Source organism: Cricetulus griseus, assembly GCF_003668045.3.
Source record: "Cricetulus griseus strain 17A/GY chromosome 1 unlocalized genomic scaffold, alternate assembly CriGri-PICRH-1.0 chr1_1, whole genome shotgun sequence".
In the NCBI taxonomy this organism is placed as follows: domain Eukaryota; kingdom Metazoa; phylum Chordata; class Mammalia; order Rodentia; family Cricetidae; genus Cricetulus; species Cricetulus griseus.
In genome coordinates, this window is record NW_023276807.1 from 272,660,814 (window position 1) to 272,680,834 (window position 20,021).

The following is a 20,021-nucleotide window of genomic DNA, read 5'->3' on the forward strand; positions in this document are numbered from 1 at the left end:
ACAGAGGATTCATTAGCTCAATAAATTACACAACATGCAGGTAAGCACTCGCATAAGCTCCTGGTTCCTTAGAGCTCCTGGGCATGGGTAGGGCCACAGAGTGCAGTTTCTGAAACATTTCAGCTGGACTCTGAACTTGAAAGTGATTTCTAGAGATCACAGTGTAGGTCGTGTTTTAAGGACTCATCTAAGTTAGTCAGGGAAAGAGTGAAAATACACTTGGATGCCGGCTTCCAAGCCCTCCCTTCTTCTCAGGTGTACAAACCACTTCAGGGGATGACTGTTGGGCTGATAAGTCTCTGAAGATTGTACTTAGGCTCCTAGATTTCATGGTAGCTTCACAGAGTATTTTGGGAAGTGGGTGGTTCAAGGATGAGGCTCCCAAAGTCACTGGCTGTACTGCTGTCACTTCCCTACCCCGAGAGTCAACAAACCCACAAATGTCCTTTCAAAGCAGACACAGCCAAGTAGGTTGACATCTGTTGAAGGGGGTCAAATAAAAAGGTTGTGGAAAAACCAAGCTCCAAGAGTAACTCACACAGCTTGATCTGTTTACGTTTTAAATGTAGCCTCTCCTGTGGGTATCATAATCTGCTTTTCAGCCAGAAGTCTGAATTTTCATAAAAATGTGAGGCTCCTGCCCATGTAATCTGGAAAATTGCCTGTCTAATTGGGTGTAGGGCTGCACCTGCACCCTCTAAAATGGCTCAGGCACGCTGTGCTTAAGAGCCAAGTTGCTTGCTATGGCTCTAAGTGAAGAACAAAAATAAGCTACAGACCTCGAGTCCCTGCTACCCTGGAGATGAAAAGCACTAAGCAGGGTTGGTGGTTACTGCATGAGAGTTGGCAAATACTTCGATTAAGACTTCAGCTGAGTCTCAGTATTATGTTCAGATTTCTGACACTTGATGAAGGATTCAATTTCAGGTAAAATGCTAATGTTGACACAAGAGATCCAGCTTTAGTTCAGGTTACTTAACCTTATAATCTGTTCGAAAACATATGCAGTACATGACAGCAACTTTTGATATTGATCAAATGTCACAATAGACATATTAACAATTATTTTGTTAATTTTGTTTATGCCTATATTTCCTGTCCCAAGTTCTGGAGACAGGGTCTCACTGTGTAGCCCAGGGAGACTAAGCTTAAGAAAACCTATCAGCCTCCTTTGTGCTGAGATGACAGGGGTTACCACTATCCTTGGCTCAATTTTGATACCATATTTCTGCACCTCAAACCTATTTACAAATTAAATGAACATTGAAACCACCTGTTGACATGCTCCTGAGTGACTCGGCCACTAGGTAAGTTTTTTTATACAGTTAGTATTCTGTCATCACTCTAGTTGTAATGAGTGTCATCATTGTTTACTTACATGTTCTGTGACATAGGTACTAGAGAAACCATGGTAGTCAAGGGAGATGATGTATCTGACTTCTCAAATTTGTTGAGGGTGACAAGCAAGTAAGGAAGATAGAGGGTGGGTGCCATGGAGAACAGACAGCCCCTCCCCAAACTTGGCCATGAAGATGGGTGGGGGCTTTCAGGGGAATGTAGCCAGGCTGAGACCTACAGGAGGTGGTGGTGGATGGCACAGGGCATAAGGTCACAATTTTGAAGGCTTATGTAAAATGTATAAAGAAACTTAAAGTAAGGAAATGGAAGAAGCCACGTATGGGTTGTGGAAAGCTTGGCATCTGTTACTGATGGCAGACATCAAGAGGTAGGGTTGGCAGCCTCACATCTGTGGATGCCACTTGAGCTTGTGGACCTGTTGGGGATTGATCTGAAAGGCAGGGGAGGCCACAGAAAGCCTTTCTTTTTTTCTGCAAGACATCTGACAGTGATCCTGTTAGGAAAACCATCATGTCTCCCTCCTAGCTAATAGGTTAGAGAGGCCATGCTGGAGTGCAGGAGGGCTCCAAGGAGGCCAGGGAAATGAATGGAGGGTACGTGAGCCTTGAGTGTGGTGTTGCCACGGTGGAGAAAAATGGACCAGTATAAGAGAGATTTAAAATATGTGCAAGCTAAAGAGGGATATTGACAAAACCAGCATTTCTGGAGCAGTAATATTAACTGCTCAGGTGTGGGCTCGGCAAGACCAAGAAATGAATGTTCAGGGCATCACTTCGTGAGTATAGCAATGTTACGCGATCTACTCTAATCTTGGCAGCACTGTAGGAAGAATACATACAATCCTGTATGCCTTAAGTGGAAGGATACTGAAGTGCAGGGAGGTTAGCAGCCTTTTATAGAGTCAGAACTAGAGTAGACCAGGGATTGAGACTGAGAATCTGGCTCTGGTTCCTGAGTTCACACTGGAAGCTATCTCAGCACAACCCTATGATGAAGACAAAGGTACTAGACACCTGGCTGAATGACAGTGGCATTTGCTAAAGAGTTTGCGGAGGGCTGATGGATGATGAAGGCACCAGCAGACCTGTTGGGAGAACCCAGATGTGCCCACTGGGCTGTTGGCAGTGAAGCTGTGTGACCCAAGAGAGCATTCAGTGGAAGTTTGACCTTCAGTTGCATAAAAAGCAGTTGAAAGATTCGAAAGAATCCAGAGGGAAGTGAAGAAGTGTTAGACCTGGGGTCCACTAAAGCTGTCAACAAGGAGCAGAGAATATGGCGGGGGGGGGGCAACAACTGTAGAGTGACACCCTGGTTCAAAAATACCAAAACCAAAGGCAGAAGAACAGAGGAGCTGTGTCCATTGACTTAGGCAGAAAGAGTCGAGAACAATTTCAATGATGTAACAGGGACAGAAAGAATATTAGCGTCGAGGTAGGAATACTGTGGCATGAATGGCTCTTCTAAGAAAGGTGAGAAGTTGAGTAAAAAATAGAGTTCAGGTAGGACTTAAGTTTTTACTTGCAATTGGAGCTTTCTTAGAGTGAAGAATGGGGCCCCAAACCGGAAGCGTTTGATGATTAAGAGGCTGGGAGAGATGAGAGGCAGGGGGCGGCGGAGTTGGAGGGAAGTGACAGTTTCTCCTCCTGGAGACTGCCATGTGCTCGGATGCAGAGGACGTCCACGATGCTAGGACTGCTGAGAGGGGTGTGGCATGGTCGTGAGGTGGTGCTTGCCACTGTGGAGAATTGACTGTCACAGAAGAGAGCGAGGTGACATACTCTAAATCTCTAGTTCAGGAACGGGAGCTGAGGCAGGAGCAGTGGGCTTACACTGCTGAAGGGAGGGAACCGCGTGCTGACGCGGGTTACACAGAGGACGGGGGCAGTCTTTGGTAAACCTGGACACAGCACAGCCTGACAGAATTTTAAGTTCTGGGTTTTGATTTCATTCTGAGGTCATTTATCATTCTGGCCATCGCTTATATGCAAAATATATATTAGGTATTTTATAGAGAATACTATTGACCAAGAAAAAATGGCAGAAACTAAAATAAATAAATTCAAATTAATATATTGTAAAGATGATTTGTGTTTTGGTCATTGTAAAATTTTACTAAACTCATTTGGTTGTTTTGAGGGTTGCTGAGGATAACCTTGCAAGTGCTATGAAAATACTATGCCACAAAACTATACTGTCAGTTCTGAAAGTCTTAAAATATTTACATTGAAAAATGTATTGCTTTTTTAAATATTTCATTAAATTTTCAATGATGTTATTAGTAAGGCTTAGTAGAACTTAAATGTTAGCTCCTGGTAAACAGTGTATTTTATCTTATCATGGTAAAATGAATTCAATTTTTTACACTTATTTTTTTGTGTGTGCGTGTGTGTGTGTGTGTGTGTGTGTGTGTGTGTGTGTGTGTGTGTGTGTGTGTGTCTGTCTGTCTGTCTGTCTGTCTGTCTGTCTGTCTGTGCACACATCCCACAGTGCAGTATGGAGATCAGAAGGCAATTTGTGGGAGACAGTTTTGTCTTTCCATGTGGGGTCTGGGGACCAGACTCATGTGGCCATGCCTGACCACAGCAAGTATCTTTACTTGGCAAGTCATCTTTCACCCTTGGAATAAATTTTTTATAGAATATCATGTAATCATTTCTGAAGGCAAGCTCCAAAATGAAATACGTTTAGGTTTATAAAATACTTGCTAAAATAACATTAGCATGTTGAAATGGTATAATGAGTACATGTTGTTGGGGATGAAGACATGCTCAGTAGCTAAGAGCACACACTTGTAGTTGTTATTTATTTATTTATTTGTTTATTTGTTTATTTTGTGTTTCTCTTTTGCTCTTTTGGGGGACCCACTGCCCGGCTCCCAAATAAACCACACATGGAATCTTATTCTTATTATTGCCTGTCCTTAATGTGGCTTGTTTCTAGCCAGCTTTTCTTAACTTAAATTATCTCATCTATGTTTTGCCTTTGGGATTTTTTTTTTCCTTTTCTTCCACAATCTAACTTTCACTCTCACTCGGTGGCTGGCTCTATGGCTTGGTGGCTAGCCCTTTTTTCTTGCTCCTTGATCTCTTTTTCTTCATTTTCTCATTCCTTTCCCCTCTCAGATTTCTCCAATTTATTCTCTCTGCCTGCCAGCCCCACCTGTCCTTTCTCTTGCCTTGCTATTGGCCATTCAGCTCTTTATTAGACCATCAGGTGTTTAGACAGACACAGTAGCACAGCTTCACAGAGTTAAACAAATGCAACATAAAAGAATGCAACACATCTTTGCATCATTAAACAAATGTTCCACAGCATGAACAAATGTGCTCTTGGAGAAGACCAGAAGTTGGTTTCCAGCAATCCCTTTAGGCCACTCACAACCATCTGCTAACTGCAGCTCTAGGAGATCTGATGGCCGCTTCTGTTCTTACAAGACAACAGCACTCATGTGCGCATATCTCTACACTCATATACATATTTAAAAAATAAACTGCATTCTTGTATGTGCTGGACAGTTTTATGTCAACTTGACACAAGCTAAAGTCTTCATAAGATTGGTCTGTAGGCAAGCCTGTAGGGCATTTTCTTAATTAGTGATTGATGGGCGGAGGGCCCAGCCCATTGTGGGTGGTGCCATCCCTGGGTTCTATAAGAAAGCAGACTGAGCAAGTTAGGGCGAGCAAGCCAGTAAGCAACAGTTCTCTGTGGCATCACATTAGCTCCTGGCTCCCGGTCCCTGTCCTGTTTGAGTTCTTGCCCTGTCTTCCTTCCATGATGAACAGGCATGTGGAAGTGTTAAGTCAAATAACAACTCCCTACCTCCAAAACTTGCTGTTTGGTCTTGGTGTTTCATCACAGCAATAGAAACCCAGACTAACACAAGTTTCAGCCAGGATATTGGAGGTATTGCTGTGATGGTCCTCACCGCGTTTTGGGGAAGACCATGGGAGGACTTTGGAACTTTGGGCTATAAAAGACATTTGAGTGTCGAGAGCTCAGTAGGCTGTAGAGCTTGGAAGACAAGAATGTTGAGAGCAGTGCAGAAGATAGAGGCCTGGCTTTTGATGTTTCAGAGGGAAGTTTAAAGACTGTTAGGACCGATTGTTATTTTGAATTAAGATTCTGTGATGCTGGTCAGCTGGGGCTGAAGAGTCAGCTGTGATTGACAAGAGACCAGCACCATTGACATGAAACCTTTGCATACTGGCACTGATGCTGGTTAGCTGGAGCTGAGAAATTAGCAGAGCACACAGGCTGCGCTTCCAGTGTCCTGATGTTTTTCTATGGTGAACAAACCCTTCCCTCCCCAAGTTGTTTTTGGTCATGGTGTTCTGCCATAGCAATAGTAACCCTAACTAACACTGGGATATTCCAAATTTCTTCATACCCTTAAAAAAAAGAATGTAAAAGTGTTAACCTAAAACCTTCTAGATTTTTATTTCTATGTTGTGAGCACACTGGTGTCATGGGAGCCAGTGGACTACTTGTAGGAGTCGGTTCTCTCCTTCCCACCATGTAAAAGTCCCAGGGACTAAACGAGGGTCACCAGGCCTGGAAGCAAGCACCTTCACTTGTTGACCCATCTCACTGGCCTTGAGATTTTATGTGGGAGTTTTGTTTTCTTTTAAGCAGAAAAAAGAAAAGAAAATGAGAAGGCATTTAACGTGATTTTGGGTTGTTGAGGTCACTCAGTGGTTAGAAGCACCTGGTGTGGAACCCTGACAAGCTGAGTTTGATCTCCTATACTTGCCTGTGATGGGAGTGGGGGATGACTCCTGAAAGTTCCTTGACTTCCACATGTGCATCCAGCACGTGTCAGCCACACTCCCTCAATATGTTATAAAGAGCACAATCTCCATCTTTAAAAACTCAAATTTGGAGAATATTCAAGCTGACTAGTCTTGGTTGTGTGAATAGAACAAGATAACCAGCAAAGCAAATGCAAACCAATGTTATATTAGGATATAGGAATACCTGGGAAAATACAAAAAAAAAAAAAAAAAAAAAAGACAGAATTGTGGGGCCAAGGTGTAAGGACTTCTTTTGAGAAGGAGGAAATATGTCCATGTGGCAGCTGGCCCACCTAAACATGTCACCTGCTATCTAGATTCTTTTCTGTAGCCTGTTGTGGTGGAGAAAAATGAATCTTCCTTTTACCCTTCAACATTCTGAGCTAGGGTCCCTGTAACAAAACAAAACAAAACAAAACAAAACAAAACACCCAAAAAGCTAACAAGTGAAAGCACACAGGCTTATTTAATAGCATTTATATTTCATATAGAAGCAAAGACCCAAAGAAATCTTGTAGACTGAGTTTTAGTGGAGAGGCACGGGTGGGGGGTGGTGATGCAATAGGATGAGCTGTTTTCAGGAAGGGCGGTAAGTGGGGCAGGAGGCAAGGCCTCCTGACACTCCTCTCGTGGGGTTTTGGAGGTAAGAATGCTCTTTCCCTTCTGGGGTAGGGAAGCCATCTCTCAGACAGTCTCATGACCTGCTTCAGGGAAGGTCAGAGAGTCCTTCCGGCACCTGCCATTTCTCTAATTCCTAAAGCTTAAAATACTCCATATGCCAAAGTGCATATTTTGTGGCAGCTTATGTCTACCCCCTGGCCGCAGAGTGAGCTTTCCAAGCTTCTAGAAGCTGTTACAGCTGCTTCTGCTTATATGTGTATTGCCTATTTTGTTAATTAGTTACAAAAATATGTTTAAGAGCATTGCTATTCAGGGCATCTAAAAACTGCAATCCTTGATGTTGGTAGAGTGCATTAAGCTTTATAGTTTTGAATTTAGGAACACATTGTAAACTGTTTCATTCAGCTACTTTAATATTCATACTTCATTTTTTAAAATTTTCCTGCTTTGCCCTGCTGGAGATGAGCTCAGGCCTTGTGGCATGCTAAGAGGTACTCTACCCCCCAAGCTATACTCTTAGTTAGCCCTTTTACCTTGTTTCTCCTATGCCAGGCTATAACCGGCACTCATGGAAATCAAATGCTCCCCTTTCTTGCAAATGGTACTTTTTAAGTACTGGGGTTCCCCAATTTTGGATAATAGGGTAATTTCTATTACCAAATGTGAAGTATGGGGTGCATATTCCAGGCAGTGTTTTAAAGTAATGATGTCAGTGGAGAAAGCCATCAGTTTTACTCTTTGCCTTTTCCCTTGTCTGCATGATGCTTGTGCCCAGGCAGGCATCCTCTGCTGCAAAGCTGGCCTTGAATGGGAATTAATTTATTCACCTGTCATGGGGTGCCCAAATTTGAAGAGCCAGAGGAAGCGGCAAAGAAGTTTTCATTTGTGAGAGTAACCAAGTTGTATTTTAAACTAACCTGTGTCTTCCTGAAATCACATTTGGAGGAAAGCACAACAGGGTATCCTGTAGAGCTGATGGTAGAATCTAGCTTCCCTAGGCCAGCTCCTCACTTGGTGGGAGGGGGCAGACAAAGGATAGGAAGGTGGCCCGGTGATACGCTCATGATGACTGAGTGAGTAAAGAGAACCCAGAAGCCAGGCTTTGCTTCTCAGATGAGAGGCCTTGCCACTCATCTGTCTGTCCATTTGTCCGTCCATTCACCCACTCAGTTTCCTGTTGTGTTGGGGTTTGAATTCAGCTTTTGGCACATATCAGGCAAGTGCTCTGCTTCTGAGCCCAACAACTGAATTTCAGATTCGGTGTGGATGACTGTGGTTTTATCTCTCAAGGTATGGGGGTGACTTGAATTTTTTTTCTACGTTGGGACCTCATCTATCTACTATCACATCTATCATTGGTCTTTAAGGAAAAGTGTGATTGCCCCCATGTGCCATCATGTGCCTGCAGTGGCCAATAATGAGATTAGGAGCCTTGGAGGCTAGATATTCAGAGGACTTTATTCTTTTGGGACAATATTCTAAGTTCTGACCACAACTTTCTTCTACTATTTCATAGCCCCAGTAGTGGCTGTTAAGTAGAATGTTTCTGTTAAAGCAAGATTTTGAAGTTCTTAGCTCCTTCTGCTGGCTCTCACCAACTACTAGAGTCTTTACATCAAAGTCCTGGTACCATCAAATGTGTGGGACACTTTAAATGCTGGCTTGCCCTGTCTCTCCGGAGGCCCTACAGAAGCTTTGCTAAGTAGGGCCAGAGGCTAGAAAGGGATCCTGGTGGCGATGAGTGGGAATGTCCTGCCCTTGTTGATTCAGTGGTGAGATAGTTTTGAACCTTGGCATGACTCTTTCAGCTCTTCGCATTCCATAAAAACAACATTGTCGTGGAGCCTCAATGTGCCGCAGCTGCACCAAATGTTTTGATGTCTTCGGAAAAGGCGGGCACGGGCTTCTCTTTGAAATGTGTGAGGCGGCTGGAGATGCCGCTGCTCACATGGATTTAATTAGTCCTTCCTGGGACTGGATGTCCGCTTGCTGCAGCTGAGTTCTCATTCCATTCACCCATAACTAGAAACACCTCGCTTCAAACGGGTTTCTTCAAAGAAAGAGAGGGGTTTCGGGTTCTGTGTTTTACTGCTTTTTGATGTTGGTTCCCTTTAACTGGGAGGACTCATGTTTACACAACTGTTATTATTAAGCAAACATAGCTGGCCACACCAAGGCTCCTTTTGTACCAGTCTAGTTAGAGTGGCCATCCATGATCTGTGGAATAGATTTCACTTCTCAGACCCCTGCCGCAGCTGTGCCTTACTAGATCTTGTGAGTGACTGAAAAGATGGTGTTAACCCATGGATATAGCCTTTCGATCCTGTACAAATGTCTGTATGAGGTTACATGGAGAACCTGAGAATATGGCCAATGTTAATCACAAAACAAAGGCAATAGCCAAACCAGGATTGTCACAATGCAGATGGTATTTATTCTGACTTGTCTGCCAATGGTACAGGGCCATGGCTCGCTCTTCAGTCATAGACTTTAAAATGTGCTGGACTAGCACTTTTTAAAAGATTAGCTGCAAACTGTGACATTTCAACAGAATGTGTAGTGCCTTACACACTCCCACCCCCAATAATGTGTTCTTTTCTCCTCTGGTTTGTCTAGGGTCCAGTATGCCCCATCATCACAGCATCTTTTGTTTTCTCTGCCTACATCCTATTTACATTTCTTGGGTTGTGATTTTTTTCCAAAATTGCATTCATGCATCTATTGTGCTAAGATGGAAAAACTCGGGGGTTGTGGAGGCTCTTCATGAGGAGGAGCATGGGTTTGCATTTCAGATCTTCTTGCTGCTAACATCCAGAGGTTTAGAAACAGCCTAAAAGATACTCTTGCATTGCATATTACCCTTGCCTTTAAGGAAAGATGAAGTCAGCTTAAGCTGTTGAAGATTAAAATTGTTACAAAGCCACAGCTCACAGACTGTTCAGTACTCCATCCAAGAATCTGGAGTCTCCACCAAAACTGACCCTGCCCCTCTCTTCACCAGCTTCCATGATGCAAAGCTGTGGCAGTGTCTTCAAATCAAAGATCAGAGAGACCCCTGTTGGATACTTAAAATGGCCAAGAAAAGCTTAACAAGTTAAACCTGTATTTTGAGCAATGATATTATCTTGGGCCATGGTGGATGGGGCCAGGCTGCAGTTGGGCACTGAGATCTCTATTCTTGGATCACTTGTTTTGTGAATTGTGCCTGTTGGGTGGAACTTCCAGTGTTAGGAGAATGATAGACGTGGCACGGAAATATTTTTTTGTATTTATGTAAATGTACTCACTTTGAAAAATAACAGCTATGGTTTATTCAGGGTGTCCTTTTAATGGTTTTGCCTTTACAACAGTAGTACATGTTTTGTAATTTTCTTTATTTGTTGGCAATGCTCTAAAAATCTTGGTAGAAATACAAAATATCAAAGGTCAGAACACTAGTGAATTGTAGTTTATGTCAATTTGCAAGGCAGCTTGTTAGGAAACTGCATTTCTAGCTGTTGAAGTTAATATGCAGTACATTACAGCAGTCACATTTCCTATCACGCAAACAGGGCAGTTTTATAAACAAGAAATATTCGACAAGTCAGATATAAGATCACAGGCCATCCTATTTTGTCCATTTTGTTTTTTTCAAGTTAGAAAAATTAATGTGGCTACCAGCAGCATCTACTAATGAAGTTCAGCTTGGGCCAGGTAAGGGTTGGCAGGGAAACAAGCTGATGCTGTTTTGAAAACAACAGTCTTTGAAGATAGTGAAACTTCCTCTGTCCCTGACCAATTATGTAACTGTTCGGAAGGGGAGGCCACTCAAGTCCCTCAGCCACTGCCGGAGCAGTATCTTATGAAATGCTGGTAGACAGGAAAGTGAAAGGGCCACGAGACACGGAGATGAACTTGGATTTGAAACCCAATTCTGGATGGGCAGGCTGTGGAATGTGGCAGGGGCCAGGTATTTTTTCAGTGCCCTGGTTTTCCTCATCTATAAAATAGGGCTAATATCTTCTATGTTTTTGTAAAACTCTGAGTGAGGTAATGTATGTAGAGACTCAAGTAGAATGGTGAGTGTGTGAACAGTATTCCTGTCCCACCTTAGGTTTTTCACACAATTCAGTAACATCTATACTTTGCAAGCAAATCTCTTCCTCTTTGTGAACAGCATGTGAATAATTTGTACAAGCAGATGAAGTGAACACAAAAACACAGGCAAGACTTGCCAGTGCCAATTACTTCTGAGATCCTAATGCTCTGTTAAGCATTTCTCGTTTGAAACCCTTGAGGTTGTAACACAATAGCTCAAAGGCAATTCTTTAAAAAAATTATTTTGTTGTTTTTACTGAGCTATACATTTTTTCCCAACTCTCCTCTCCCCTTCCACCCTCCCCTCTCTCCCATCCCACCCCACCCCACCCCCATGCTCCCAATTTACTCAGGAGATCTTGTCATTTTCTCTTTCCTAGGAAGATCCATGTATGTCACTCTTAGGGTCCTCTTTCTTACCTAGGTTCTCTGGGGTTGTGGCCTGTAGGCTGATTGTCATTCAGAGGTACTTGTAGAAAGTCTTCATGTCTATGTGATTTGGGGAAAGCTTGTTTAGTGAGACTGGTGAAACCATCACAGACAATGACTTTCTTCCCTCTATGTGTCCTGGGTTCCTTTTTCACCCACTGTAGAGTGCAGACTCAATCCTGCTCTTGGGGAGATTGGTCCCAGCCTTCCCTATTTCCTTGGCCCCTTTGCCAGGTATCTGTTTGCGTACTCTCTACCTCATGGATGTCCCTTAGCCACTCTCAGAGTGCCCATTTGTTTGCATTTCAATATCCATCCCTGTTAGTATGTTTTTTCCCCTCTCCTACCAACAAGAGTCTCTGCCTGAGGTAACCAGATCAAACTGGCTCCTTTCTCTTCACCTCAGAACCTTATAAAAACATTGAGTTATAAAAACCTGTCTGTTGTAGGATGCTCTGAGGAAACAGTGAGTGGGATGTTATATTTGATACCTGGTTAATGTTCCTTTTTTTTGGTTTAGATCCATTTCTCTGAAAAAGTGACAAATTTAAACAGCTGAAAATAAAACCAAAGAACAGTTTGAGTTGGCACTGTACAAAAATTAACAGCCATATTGGTCTAGAAAAAAAAACAAAGAACATTCATAATCTAGATATTACCAGAATTGAAATTTCTGTTTTGACTCAATGAATGTTTCCCTTTCAATGGAGGATGTGATAGAATAAACCATGGTGTTTAAACCTCAACAAAAGATAGACATTACTAAAATTTGAAGTTCTATGTGCCTGCCTCTGGATGGATGTGTGTGTTCTTGGGGTCTTATTCATCATGACAGCACATGGGGATGGGTTTACATCACTGTTTTTTAAGTAAAAACTATCGGTTGTGTTTATATGTGTAATGTATGACTTTTACATGGAATATTCTTAAGGAACCAGATGGAGAATATAAACAAAGCACAACCTAGGTGGTAAGCAACTGTGGGTAGACTTTGTTGAGTAACTGTCAAATTCACTCAGTGGGACAAAAAGTGCTTCTGTTTTCTCTTAATCTAGTGACAGTGTCTTCTCTTCATCTAGTGACACTGACTTACACCTGCTATGTATACCCCTATTCAAGTTCAGAGTGAGAGTCACAGAAGAGTTGATCTTGTGCCTCTGAACAGGTCTGAGAGGAGCTTGAAAGAATCCATGATTTTGTTTATAGGCTGCTGCTACTAAAAACGCCAAGTGTGAGAGCTGGTTGGAGGGGGGCAGTAGTGGATGTTACTTGTATTAGTTTATCACAGACTAAAACAGACTTGTTCAGCCTCATTCTACACCACTGTCTTGGGTGCATTGACTGACATCTTAACCAAAAGTTGCTTCCAAGTCTGGTCTTTTAGTTTTGCACACCACATGTGTTTTAAATGTTCAATAGGCAAACGACTTCCTGCCCCCAATGCATTGAAAACTTTACCTCACTGAGGAGGTGTTTCATTCTTGGATGAGTATAACATTCCAACTTGTAATTAAGCTGCAATACAAAAAAAAAAAAATACTAACTTACAAGGAGGATATTCTTGCTAGCATTCTGTAGATCATTTGCTTATTCAAGCATATAAAACTTCAACAAGAGGAGGTAATTTTGCTTAGCTTTCTTGATTTGAATTGTTCTACTATTTGGCACTGGGTAGAAAAAGGAAAAAAAATCATATTGAAAGCATTGTTCTGCTAATGAAGTTGCTTGTCCTCGTTTGTGCCAAATTTGGCAGGTAAAATTACCATTTATTCTACTTGCTGGAGCTGCAAAATAGATTGTTGAGGAAAAGTAGCAATTTAAGTAATGGCACCAGATAGAACATGCTACATTGTATCCATCTCCTGTGCTTTCCTTCTGTATTGACTGCAGCTTGCACTTCCTGCCAGGGTTGTTGTACTTTTGACATGAAGCACTCCATTGGGTCTAGGCGCATTCATCACCTATGGGCAATGTGCTTCAACTGTGGGATTTAAACAAATGCTGTCACTATTAATTATAGTAAACTAAACTGAAGCGTTCTGACCCAAGGTAAATCAAAGATTGATAAAATTAAGTATTTCATATGTTTAAGTTATGAGCAATTCTTTAACCATAAAGATGAAGTTGATGCTTGAATGTGCAGAATATAAGATTGGTGTTGATGTGTTTTTCCCCCCATTAAGTATTTCTTGGCTTGAGGTTTATAAATCATTAAAGAAATAAGAAATCTTGTGCTAAAATGAGAAAAGAAATCTCAAGATATTAGATATTTATGTTTAAATGAAATCATAAATTTAACATTTGATAATCTTGAAACTGTTTCTTTCAATTCATAAATATGTATTTAAAGTACATATATATGATCTAGTAAGTTTGTATATTAATTTTTTGTTAGTTATAAAACTCCAGATTACAGTAAAATATAGTTTACAGATGAATGCTAAATTTGTCCCTCTCTTGAAAAAGAAATAGAAACTTAATTTGGAAAAATTACAAATTCCTCAACTGGATTATTTTTAGTCTTGCAAATGCCATTTCAGAGTCTGTGGGGTGGCATGCTGCTGGAACTTGTAGCCATCGGTCACTCCTTCCTGCAGGCTAAACTAGCTAGTGGCAGGTGCAGATGTCAGAGAATCTAACATCCCAATTGACACTAATTGGCATAGTTGTTGGCAGTCTTATCAGAAAGTAAAGGGCTGAATGGCTGAATGGGTTTAGCAAACTTGAATGATAATAAGCATTTTTCTGTGCATCTTGAAATACTTCTGTGACCCAGACTAATAGGGCTACTTTATTATGACCCCACCCTTCAATGAATAGAAATCGGAGAAAGCATTATATATATAAGATTTGTGGTTAGTACCTATTTTTCAGGTAACCTTTCATAGCTGTCTGCTCCCTGTGGCCCACTTGCCACCTTCCAGCTCTGCTCCTAGTACTCAGAGAAGACCACATGAAATAAGATGAGAATTATTATTGCTGATCATGAGATTAACTTACTTGGTAATGTAATGCCAGAAGTTGATGTGTCTTAGTATAGGCTAAACGTAATGCATATTGAGTTTATGGGTGGCCTGAGAAGTGTGTGGCCTACTTCTTAACAGTCTTAGAGCATGTGGACAAAAGAGCATGTGGAAAAATCCATAAAGTTAACACGTCACAGGATTGGCTTCGGATGATGGGTGTTTTGGGGTTGCTAAGATATGCTTGCATGCTCTCTCTCTCTCTCTCTCTCTCTCTCTCTCTCTCGTGTGTGTGTGTGTGTGTGTGTGTGTGTGCGCGCGCGCCTGCGCCCGCGCGCGCACGCGCCCGCACGAGCACCCACGTGCATGCATGTAGTTCTCTAGAACACAAGGCAGCTGCTTACTCAATTTGCACAGTAGCTCTAACCCCTTATGTTGGAAGGTACCTATACTTGCATCTTTCCCAGATTGTACCTGCTCTGGTTCCTTTATCAGAAGTTGCCCATCTGCAGTGAGAACCATGTAGCTTAACAGACTGTCTGGTGCCCTCATGTCCAAGTAAGTTGGAAATGTCCTTGCATCTCTCCTGTCTATGTGCTAGACAATGATTTACACTCACATGTCCACTTATGTAAGTGGCATCTTTTACTCTACATGTCAGTGCAAGCATAGTTTCCCTCAGTTGAAATGTTTCCCAGAAAGCATGCACCTGCCTTAGGTGCGAGTTATGAGAAGTTTAGCTTATGCTTGCTCAAGTAGGTATCTCTGCTTTGGGAGTCCTCCCAAATAACTCAGCCTCCTTGTGTTAAAATACTTGATTCTCTTTTCCTTCAGCCAAAGGCTCCTGCTTGCAGAGGTGGCCCAGGAGAGACACTTGCTATCGGCTTTAGCTCAGAAGTAAAGGGCTGGAATGCACCCTTTCCAATTACGACTCTTCAGCAAAACTGTCATCATTTTGCCATTTGATGTTACGTAGATGAGCCGTTCCTATTCCTTTTGCACTCCGAGACTGATGCAACTTCCTGAGACTTACTGCAACGAAGTCAGTAAAGTTAGTTAGGATGTGCTCCAAATATTGCTCTTTGGCTAATGAGAGATGGAAAAATCAAGACAGTTTGGGGCTGTTTCTCCTTTTTCCATGATTTTTGCTCATAATGAGGATTGGCCTGATTTATTGCTGGCTTGAGAGTTAGGTATTGCTTGAAATATTTTAGATTTTACTTTTATAACCTTTCTGAGGAATTAAAGTATAGGAATGGTTTCATCACTCCCTCCAGTTGTCTCTGGAGATTTTTAAGTATGAACTTAATTTGCTCATTAATTCCTTGTACCATTCTTAATTATTTCCCACTCATTCCTTTCCTTGCTTGCCAGCTTTCAGTTTGGCCACAGCCAGTGTAACTGCTACCAAAACTAATCTATATTAGCCACACTCTCTTTCAAGGCTCATGGAAACATGCCAGGCATCTTCTTTGGGGGGTTTGAGAGCACAGTTTTGCACATAATAGAGTAGTTTTACTCTGTTCACAGTCATCAAGATTAAAGGATTTATATAATGACGTGAATAGATAATTTTAGTTGTCTGGACATAAAAGCGAAACCCCAGAAATGGGATAGAATTTTAAGTAGCATTTTAAATTTGTTTTAAACTTCTTTCTTATTGCCTGCCTTTCTTTAAATGAGCTGTGTTAAGTCTGCTGTGTTGTATACATGTTGGGTGGGCAATGAGGTATAGATCTCTGTTGTAGGTTTTAAGTTATGAAAGAGCTTAATTGAGTCCTTTATGTGGTTGAAATAACTGCTATTGTAAGCATTTATGGATTTTAAAATAAAAGTACTATTCACATCTTGTAGGACATTACAACCAAAAATAGTTTTAACTTAGGGATGTCTTTATTAATCTTACAGCAACGGGGGGATGTCTTTATTAATCTTACAGCAGATGTATTAGGAAACTTTAAAACAGAACCATGTCGTTAGTGGTTAGCAATCTAAGGCCTGAAAAATAGGCACTGGAGAATGGGAAGGGGAAGCAGTGTACTCGTGTCTCTTTGATTCCATGATATTTTTTGTCTAGGCCATGGTCTTTATAACTTCTTAATATGCCTGTGATCATCGAGATGGAAGTTGTCTTTTCTGCGGCAGTGAGATAGAGGTCCATGTCTCTCAAGATTAGCTGCCCGAGTTTGGTTCCCAGAACCCATGTCAAGGAAGGGAAAACAGACTCCACAAAGTTGTGCTCCATGACATGCACACGGTTGCACACAAAACCACACACTTAGTTTTTAAGTTAGCTTTTCTATGTAATTAGATTATTTTTACTTTAACACAGTAGATAGTACCAGAAAATCTGCCGGGCTTCAAGATCAAGGCCCCTGTGTTAAGCTCTTCATGAGAGTCATGAAAGAGAAATGGTCTAACCTGCCCCCATGGATGTCCAGGGGTTTGAGTGTAATGACATGATGGTAATAAAGGTGCTATTAGATAAATACATGGAAATGCAAAGTGCCATAGAACTTCAAAAGACCTCACCCCCAGTGTGCTTCGGGGACACACAACAAAATGCCAAAAGCAAATAATATGTTGCATGAATGTGGTGGTAATATGGCTAGTCCAAGTTTAGCAGGAATACAGTTGGGTGTGGGTGTCTGTGCGCATTTATGTGAATGTAAGAGACAGGAAGGAGACTCAAAATGATGAGTTGGTAGTGTTATTCTTTTGTTTAAATTAGAAATAAAGAAGAAAAGAGGTGGATGAGACATAAGATTAAGAGACACATTAGACATATTAACCAGTTTATTATAGGCCTGGCAGAGTAGGGAGACTAAGAGAGAAGAGAAACAGGGTAAATGGCTGACCGCCATGGCCAGTAACCAGAGAGAGAGAGGAGAGAGAGAATGGGCAGGGGTCTGTCTTTTAAAGGGTTTCTCTGCACTTGTGTGCAGACTTAGTTTCCATGGAACCCTGGGCTGGCCAGGGTACTGCCTGTTCCACCAGGTAACAGGGGCAGGCCAGCATAATGCCTGAACCTTTTAGGTAGACTGAAGGTCTAGAGGGTTAGGTGAAGGAATTACATTTCTGTTCATTAAGCGGCTAGAAGCCAAGAAATATTTTTAACTAATAAAACTCATAAGACACAAGAAAGCCAAAGTTTCAACTGGTCAGAGGTGAATGGAGCTACAGCTGATTGGCAATAGGGTTTTGGGAAGATTTTTGAGTTGTTGCGGTCACTCATCAGGAAAAGTGTGAATAGGTGACTTTGTGACTGACCAAATAACTCTGAAAGATGGAAAAGAGTCAGTTGTAGTGGGAAAGAAAGAGCCAAGAATGCAGCAACCAAGCAGAGGATGAGCTGTCTTTCCAGTAATTCCCACTCGCTACCTCGAATAGTAAACAATTTCTCCCCCTGGCCAAATTGTTTTGATAACTTATTTACAATTAGGGCTGGAAATCTTTGGAACTTCTCACAACTGTCCCAATAGCAAGGCTGACCAAATGACGAATTTTCCTTCACTTTCTGCCATAGAAATGTAAAGCATTTACAACATCCAGACAGAAGAGTGCTGAGCCATGCTTCGGTGTTCTGTTGGTCTGCCCATGCTTGTTCCCTGACTGTTTAATAGCAGACAACAGCCCTAGAAACTGATCTATTCTAATGTTTGTTGAGTTGCAGGGTTTGTCAAGTGTCCTAAATCTCCAAACCACCCCTGACCTTGTTCCTTTTCCCCTCAGGTGAAGAAGCCTCTCTTTTAAAATTTCACCTCAAGTACCGTGTCAGATGGACTTTGATTTGCTAACGAAGGGCCATATTTTCTTCTATAACGTAATGTTCTTTTATGTGCTGTGACACATATGCAAGGCAGAGGATCCCTGTGCATACTAGACAAATTGACGTAGTGAGAGAAAATAGTGACTCAGTGGATCAGGTATTGGAAGGTAATTTCTCTTTGGAAGGCATTGAACAAACCTTGGATTAGGAAAGTCTAGATAAAATTTGACGGGTTGTACAGCGAGTGGAATTTGTGGTGTATGATTGGTAGGGGTAGAAACAGATTTGGATGTACTGCCTTTGAGTTTAACATACCTCGGCAGGAAACATTTTAGTTGGAGATAAGGTTAGTGGCATGACTGGGAGCAGGACAGATTGACGTTTGTGTGGATCTTGATTGGTGTTGAAAAAAACCTCAGCATTGTCGCTGTGCTTGCCTTGCTAAGATGAGCAATTGTGAAGAAACGTTATCCCAAACTCTTTACACTTTGCAGTGTAATTGGTCTGTACTCTGACAGCTATCAAAGCAGCTGAGGTTGGGCTGCCCTACCTTGTACTTTGTGGAGCTTTGCATAACAAGTGCTTACTTTTACATTCTGGAAGCCGGAAGTGCAAGATCAGTGCTCTGGCAGACCTGGTACAGGGTGAGGGTCTACTCCCTGGCTTGCGGACGACCATCTGTTTACTGGGGCCAAGGCTCCAGAGCACAGCTATAAGGATACTTGGGCCATTATGAGGGCTCAGCCTTGTGACTTGATTTCCTTCCAGGATCCAATCTCTAATCCCACTACAAGAAGGGATTAAGCTTTCAGCACATGGCTTCAGGCAATGTAAGCATGTATTTCACAGCACCATGTCAGAAAACAAGCTAAATTTATGGAGTTGGTCCAGACAGAGAACAGGAGACATCCCTGCCCTAAAGGCCATTATTGGTGTAGAGAAATCTAAACAGGGTTAGATAGTGATATTGGGTCAATGTTAACTTCTGACTCTTCCTGTGGGGAGCATGAGCTGGAGCATTAATGGGTTCGTGAGCCATTATGCAAGTGTTCTCTACTGCCAGAGGCTAATAAAAACTGGCACACCTGGGTAATGTACACAGACTGTGTATACTGATGCTAAAAACTTTATGTATATGAAATTCTCTCACAAAAGGGCCCGGATAAAAGCTAGTTAGAAGGTTAGCAATGATTTTATCATTTTTTTCTTCTGTTTCCTATTTATAAACAGTTTTTAAAAAAGACTAGTAACTAAGGTAATACCAATGATTTGTGGAGCTGGTAATACTTTCTCATGATTAGCCTGAGGGATAGACTTTTAAAAAGTGCCTTTTCTGGAATGTATTTGATACAAGGCAGATAGCTACTGACTCAAGTACTGTGTGGATACGATGGCCCCTCTGGAGCACCAGCCCCTGCATCCTTCGTCTCTGGCAGACATGATGTCTTCATTGCTCATGCTCATAAAACATTTTGTTAACAGATGAGCATTTAAGGACATAAGATATATATTCTTTTAGGGTAAGATTTTCTCTGATTTTAAGATAAGAGCATAATACTATCAAATATATTTTGTTGGAATTATAATGCACAAGCAACTCCTGTTTAGTGTGCATATTAAGAATGCTGTCATTTACTGCCATAGAAGCTCAGGAAGTAATTTTAGAAAATCCTTTTCTTAGAGAGGAGAGCTAAAAGTGGAGTATCAAATAGGCTATTGAGAGGAGCTAGTGCTAGAATGCTGATCTGCCTCGGAGAAAGATACACAGTAGGCAAAATTAATAGGAAATCGCAGGAAGAGGAGGGAGTCATTCTGAACATTCTTCTGAACTGTGGCAGTGTACATTACATGTTTGGGGTGCTGAACTACCAAGTCACATGGTAGGATCGAATTGGGGACATCAGAAGTAGTGAAATCTTATGAAAAGAGAGATGCTAAAAACAAATCAGATGAAACTACAGGCCAAATATGGAAGTGTTGGTGAAAAAATAACAGAGGAAACAGACGTTGTGA

At 41.7% G+C, this 20,021-nt stretch overlaps 1 protein-coding gene across 1 annotated transcript in view; it reads left to right on the forward strand.

Moving 5' to 3' along the window:
* Positions 1–20,021, forward strand: part of Pcca (propionyl-CoA carboxylase subunit alpha) — a 301,422-nt gene that overhangs the window by 191,405 nt on the left and 89,996 nt on the right. The gene's annotated exons all lie outside the window — the stretch shown is intronic.